This window comes from Paramisgurnus dabryanus, chromosome 18 (assembly GCF_030506205.2).
Source record: "Paramisgurnus dabryanus chromosome 18, PD_genome_1.1, whole genome shotgun sequence".
Taxonomy (NCBI): domain Eukaryota; kingdom Metazoa; phylum Chordata; class Actinopteri; order Cypriniformes; family Cobitidae; genus Paramisgurnus; species Paramisgurnus dabryanus.
Genome location: NC_133354.1, coordinates 31539020 through 31545184, shown reverse-complemented (window position 1 = coordinate 31545184; position 6165 = coordinate 31539020). Strand labels below are relative to the sequence as shown.

Genomic DNA, 6165 nt, shown 5'->3' with positions numbered 1-6165 from the left:
CATGACGCAATTTCAACCTTCTATTTCCTTGTTGTTTTTAACACTAAATATAGATTTTTACTTGACACTGCAATACTCACTAAATGATTTACTGTATACGTGTCATTTTTAGTGCAATTATCATATGAATGCAACTTGCTACGCATAACTTACAGTACAACCCCATTCATAAAACTAAACGCTTAAGGAAGGTAAAGTTTAAATGTGGACAAATAAGATGGCAGGTGCCTACTCTTTCCAAATAAACATGAAAGCAGCTGCTAAAAATATTTTTTAATGGATAAAACACATTCTTTCAAACAGTTAGGTTTCCAGTTAGTAGTGCAGAAGTGGAATTTTCTAAATATAGAATAAAATCATAAAATATGAAACAAAATCATGTTTAAAAGTCATTTTATTCATCCGAATAGAAAAACTTTATTCAAGAAAAACTGCAAATATGAATTTTGTTGTTGGTTTAGTTGACAGTCTTCTTATGGCCACCACCACCCATCCATTCTGGCTCATGCTGTACTTAATACGATGACAGCATCTAAAGAGGGGGAAAAAAACAAGATATTTAATTTTCAAAAAATGCTGCATTTTAGCCCATGTACAAAAAAATCTTGTTATTGCACATCAGGGCAAGATGCGTTTTCTTTGATAGTCTGACTTGAAACATTGCATAGCCATCTGATGAAGGAACAAAGCTGTTGTGTTTACAAAGATGACAATTAAGATCATCTACAGTCCATTCAGAAATCATACACCTTTCACTTTCAATGTTATGTTGTTGCATGATACTGTAATTGTTAGATATTTTTACAAAGTAAAAGCAGAATTTTAGAAACTTTTGCAAATGTATGAAAAAAAGAAAACATATCATATTTACATTATACATATTCAGACCCTTTGCAACAACATCTGCAATTTAGCACAGTTGCCTCCAATTTCTCTTGAGGTTGCTGAGATGTTTCTACACCTTAAATCGTCCTGATGAACACAAAGATTTTTTAAGGAATGTCTGCAACCAAACTGACCAGAAGCACCATTGACTTACATAGTAGGATAAAAAAATACTATGGTAGTGAATGGTGCTTCTGATCGATTTGGTTACAAATGAATCCAGTACTGAATGCTTAAGTGATTTTAACTTTATATTTTCAACACCCCCAAATGAGATGCTTAACAAAGCAAACACTGACAGGTTGCTTTACGTGTGGGTCAAACAGCCTTTTGTGTAGTCCCTTACCAATGAAATCCAAGATGGACTTCAGAACCTCTGGACTGTCTGTGTAAGCCTTTAAACTCGCCCAGACCAGCAAGGCATCTTGTTAGCAGACATCCCGACCTGATCAAAAACTTTTGATTAGGAGATGTTCTAATCCTATTTTTAATATATGTTTTACAAACTTACCACAGGTGATCAGGCAAAGCGACTTATGAAACAGCATCTTCCCAAATCTCCTCTTCAGGCTCATCTTAGCGATCATTGCATTTGATAAAGTTTGGAAAAAGAAAAACATATTTCATTAGTATAGAAACATAAATGTATTGTTTTGGTTAGAAATATAGAAAACTGTGGCCCAAGTACAACTCTGAAAGAAATTAAGAATGTTTACATTTTTTGTCATGACACTACTCATTACCTTTTAAGGGGGAATGATTTGGGCATCTGGAAAGACACACGACTTCACCTCTCTGTATTTTATCACACGTCTTCAAATTGCATGTTGATATGCCTACAATTTAAAACACATAATAAAATAAAAACAAGTCATAGCCCCTTTTAAAAAGAAAACATAAATTGTGAAATACAAAACACTGCATCTTAATTATTAGGATTAGTAGAATTTGATTTGGTTACAAAACAAATATTAAATGCATTGTAAGGTTTAAGGGGAGACGCTTCACAAAAAAGAAATGGTAAATTACGGATTTCTATTACAACATGGTATCTTGGTGGTGCATTACCAGGGTAGGTGGTAGCTCATTGACAATTAAAAAATTATGATTAAAGCCATAATACATAAAGATAAGAACAAATAAATGCTGTCATGTACACCACCACAAAGACCCATTTTTTTCTGTCAATATGAAGCCTCTATAAAACTTGCATCACCATCCACTCTGAACACTGGATTTACTTTTTTCTCTGTATACTGAAAACAAAGTGTTTGAAATATGTAGGCCTACATACTGTAGAAGGAATAGTGGCATACAAAAGAAAAAGTAACCATTGTATCCTAAATTAGTTTCTTATATTTTCCTATTGACAATGATAAACCATTCTTGAGAAACAAGTAGCAGGTGTTTTTAAAAGCCACTCTCAATTCTCACCTGTGAAGTTTCTTGTGTTTGTGTGTCATTCTGTTTCTGATCTGACAACCCTTGCTGTCTGTTTCTTGTTCAATCTTGACAAAATATAAAAAAGTAAAATTAGTGCAATATTGGAAGAGAATTATAATGACTTTTATCAGAACATGAATTCATACACTTGCATACTGCATTTAAGTAAATATTGTAGAATAGCAGGGTTAACACAACATTACCTGATCCAGATGTAATGGCTGTTGATGCATGAAAATCTCAGCATTGACAAGATCATCATCACTATTCTAATTTGAAGGACTCTGATAACAAAGACATTACAAAAGAGTTATAAAAATATACTGAAAACAAGAGCACACTTGTCTAGATAACCAATATTTTCTATTTCCATTAAAACTTGCTAACTATTCAACAAGAGAAGTAAGCAAAATTACACCATTACAATGTATTTCAATTCGAATAGAACATACTAACTTACACGACATGACATTTTCGTACAAAGGAGTTAACTTAATTATTTCATGCCGCTTAAAATCATGGATACTGCGCGAATGACCGCAGGTGCGATCATAAGCGTAACATGTAATTGACTGATTGCCATGGAAACATGAGGGTCACGTCGACTATCTTGTCCCTTTTAATTTTATAACTGCATTTATACACATTACCCCGTCGAGAAAACCTCAGCATGATTAATATTGGATTCGACGCCCATGTTATCACGTCATCAATATGTTTGGATTAATGTCATTAACACGAACTGCTATACGTATCCGTTATTGCGAATTCGTGAACCATAAAACACCAACATCTCATCTAAGTTTTAACACTTTATCAGTAACGTTAATATGAATTTGAGAAACTAAGCAGCTTAACACTGACCGCACCGCACTCGCGCTGCTCCTCCTTACAAAAGGCTGATAGGTGTCTGTGGCGCCTGTAAGACCTCTCGGATATAAATTACGCTGAATGAACAACGAAATCAACACTTTTTCACCGTAGTTGTCCAAAAAAGCCCTTACATTTATAACTAGTTGCTTTTCTGAAGCAAAAACAACCAAGTGGTTAAGTTGATAAAAACACACCTCATATTAATATATTAATATTCATAATAACGAAGTCCAATTTCGGCGGGAACATCCCGTGGACTAGCAAATTAACTACTATAACGAATACATTCGCAACTAACAGAAAAAAACCCGATTTGGCATCGTGCTTTTTTGTCATACCACTTTGTATATGTGAATATAATAACGTTATGCGTTTACATTGACTTATATTTCCTTACCTCTTCTTTCTCTGAAGCATTTTCTCGTGTGATACGCAAGATCTCCCAGACAGCCGTTAAAACAGTCCAGTCTCGTGTAATCTCGCGAGATTACCTCGCTACCTGTATATTCAATTATTTGTTACATTTTTGTATAATTTCATCAATTTTATAAAATGAGTTTTTAAATTTTTTTTCTGAATGATTCACATATTATAAAACATTATTTTATTGTCTCTCTGCAACCATTTACTTCACTGTTGTTTCAACGTTGTTTCAACGTTGAATCAACGTTGAACAAACAACTGACATTATTTCAACCAAATTTCAACGTTGATTTTTAAGCATTTTATTAACCTTTTTCAACCGTTTACCATTCACCGTTGTTTCAACGTTGTTTCAACGTTGAACAAACACCTGACCTAATTTCAACCAAATTTCAACGTTGAAGGTCGGTCATATGCCCGCTGGGAATAACGAAATTAAGAGGCAGGCTCCGCGGGATTTGCATCGGCACTTCTCTCCATTACTGCCAACATTAGTCTATATCCTCTGTCTAAATTATGTAAGACTCGATTCATATTTAGTTATACATTGAAAAACCTACTCACCAAGATTAGGCTACATGTTTTTGATGAGGAAAATCATTAAATCCACTGTTAATGAATTCAGCGCGATCCTGCGCTACTGATTTGAACTTGACCGCTCATTTACCTCACAAAGCCGGAGCGGAAGCCCGAGCCCGCCCCGAGCCCGTGTAAAATGTTAGAAATGAAGCCCGAACCCGCCCGAGCCCGTCGGGTCCCGACGGGTCCCGTCGGGTTCGGGCAACCAGAGCACACACCTTAATCCACTTCACCTGGGATGCAATTACTCCCTGTGTGAGTGAGTGAAAGAGAGAAGAGAAGAGAAGAGAAGAGAAGAGAAGAGAAGAGAAGAGAAGAGAAGAGAAGAGAAGGTTACACTTTATTTTGATAGTCCACTTTAGACATTCTACTAACTATAAACAACTTTGCAACTACATGTCAACTAACTTTCAATAATTTGCAACTATACGTCAACTAACTGTCATTAGAGTATTAGTAGACTCTAATGGTTGGGGTTAGGGAAGAGGTTTGGGTTAGTGGAATAAGTTGACATGCACCTGCAAAGATACTTATAGTCAGTTGAAAGTCTGTTGAGATATCATCACAATAAAGTGTTAGTAGATATTAAGCAGACAATCTACTAATTCTCTAAAGATTGGTAGTTGATAAGTAGTTGCAAAGTTACTTATAATTAGTAAAATGTCTAAAGTGGACTATTGAAATAAAGTGTTACCGAAGAGAAGAGAAGAGAAGAGAAGAGAAGAGAAGAGAAGAGAAGAGAAGAGAAGAGAAGAGAAGAGAAGAGAAGAGAAGAGAAAACAACAATGCCACTAGATGGCGGCATTTTTCTCATACCTTAAATAACCTTTAAGGCTCTTGGACCGTAACAATAAGGCACATTACAATCGTTGTCTCCAAACAAATGTTATACCCATACGAAAATTAACCATGGTTTTATTGTGGTAAAACTGTAATAAACATGTTTTTTTGGTGTATTAATTACTATCAGCATAACCATGGTTTTACTGTTGCCATGGTATTACTACAGTAACCATGTTTTTTTGGTTTAACTGCAGTAAAACCATAAGGGAAGACATAAGATAACTATTATGTTGCATTAAGTCATGTCAACTTAAAAATTGGTATCTATAAGTGAAAATTGTAAGTAAATCCACTTTTTAATTCACTTTTTACATTGTAGAAATGTCTTTATCCACTTTGTTACATGTGTATCAGACACACACAGACACACGTGGTTTACTGGGTCTCCCCATTAACTTCTATTCCCTTCCTGGCCCAACCCCTAAACCAAACTTTCACAAAAAACCTTTGGCATTTCTTAATTAATATAAAAATGACCATTAGTATAATGACCATTAGACAATGTTGTATGTGGACATATAATTTTTGGTAACATCTAGCTGACCTGTAGTAGGTTAAAGAGAATCCTTCTAATTCCAAAGCAATATTGTGAAACATTTAAAGTTTAGGGTCTCTTTTCTCATTCTTTCATTTTTACACATTTAGAAATAGTAAACTCATCATATCTCATATTTATGATGTAACAATGGGGATTATGTTGTGACTAAAAAAACTATATTTAATAATATTTGGTGTAGTCACCCTAAGAATATATAGAAACATTTTCTTTAGTTTTTTCTTATCAAGCAGCATCTTGGTTTCACCCTGAAATGTATCTATTCTGGACTCGCATTGACTTCTTCATTATTTCGTCCCAAGTCAGCCGTAATACAACTTCTTTTTAATAAAATTATGTTTTTTGTATTTAAAGAAATTAACATGTTCATACAGTTATTTTTATCTACAAAAGTAATTTCAACATTTCAAAACATTTAAGCATACACGTTCAGATCAAATATGTTTAAAATGAGAAACATTTAAGTGATGTAATTTTTTTGTGAACTTTTGAACAGTAACTAACGGGGGGCACGCAATCAGCAAAAATAACTTTTAATTTAAAAAGCATATAGAACGTTTCAG

The 6165-nt window shown here is 34.2% G+C and overlaps 1 long non-coding RNA gene across 3 annotated transcripts; it reads right to left on the bottom strand.

Moving 5' to 3' along the window:
- Positions 1-299: 299 nt before the first annotated feature.
- On the bottom strand, positions 300-4046 carry LOC135776998 (uncharacterized). Of its 3 annotated transcripts, XR_010544280.2 has the most exons (8): positions 3193-4046; positions 2532-2612; positions 2320-2393; positions 1629-1721; positions 1397-1460; positions 1232-1330; positions 872-972; positions 300-532 (listed from the first exon to the last, which is right to left on the bottom strand). It is a non-coding gene; the product is annotated as an uncharacterized lncRNA (long non-coding RNA). The 3 variants fall into 3 exon arrangements; XR_010544278.2 differs by lacking the exon at positions 872-972; XR_010544279.2 differs by lacking the exon at positions 872-972 and having other exon boundaries at positions 3599-4046.
- Positions 4047-6165: the final 2119 nt, after the last annotated feature.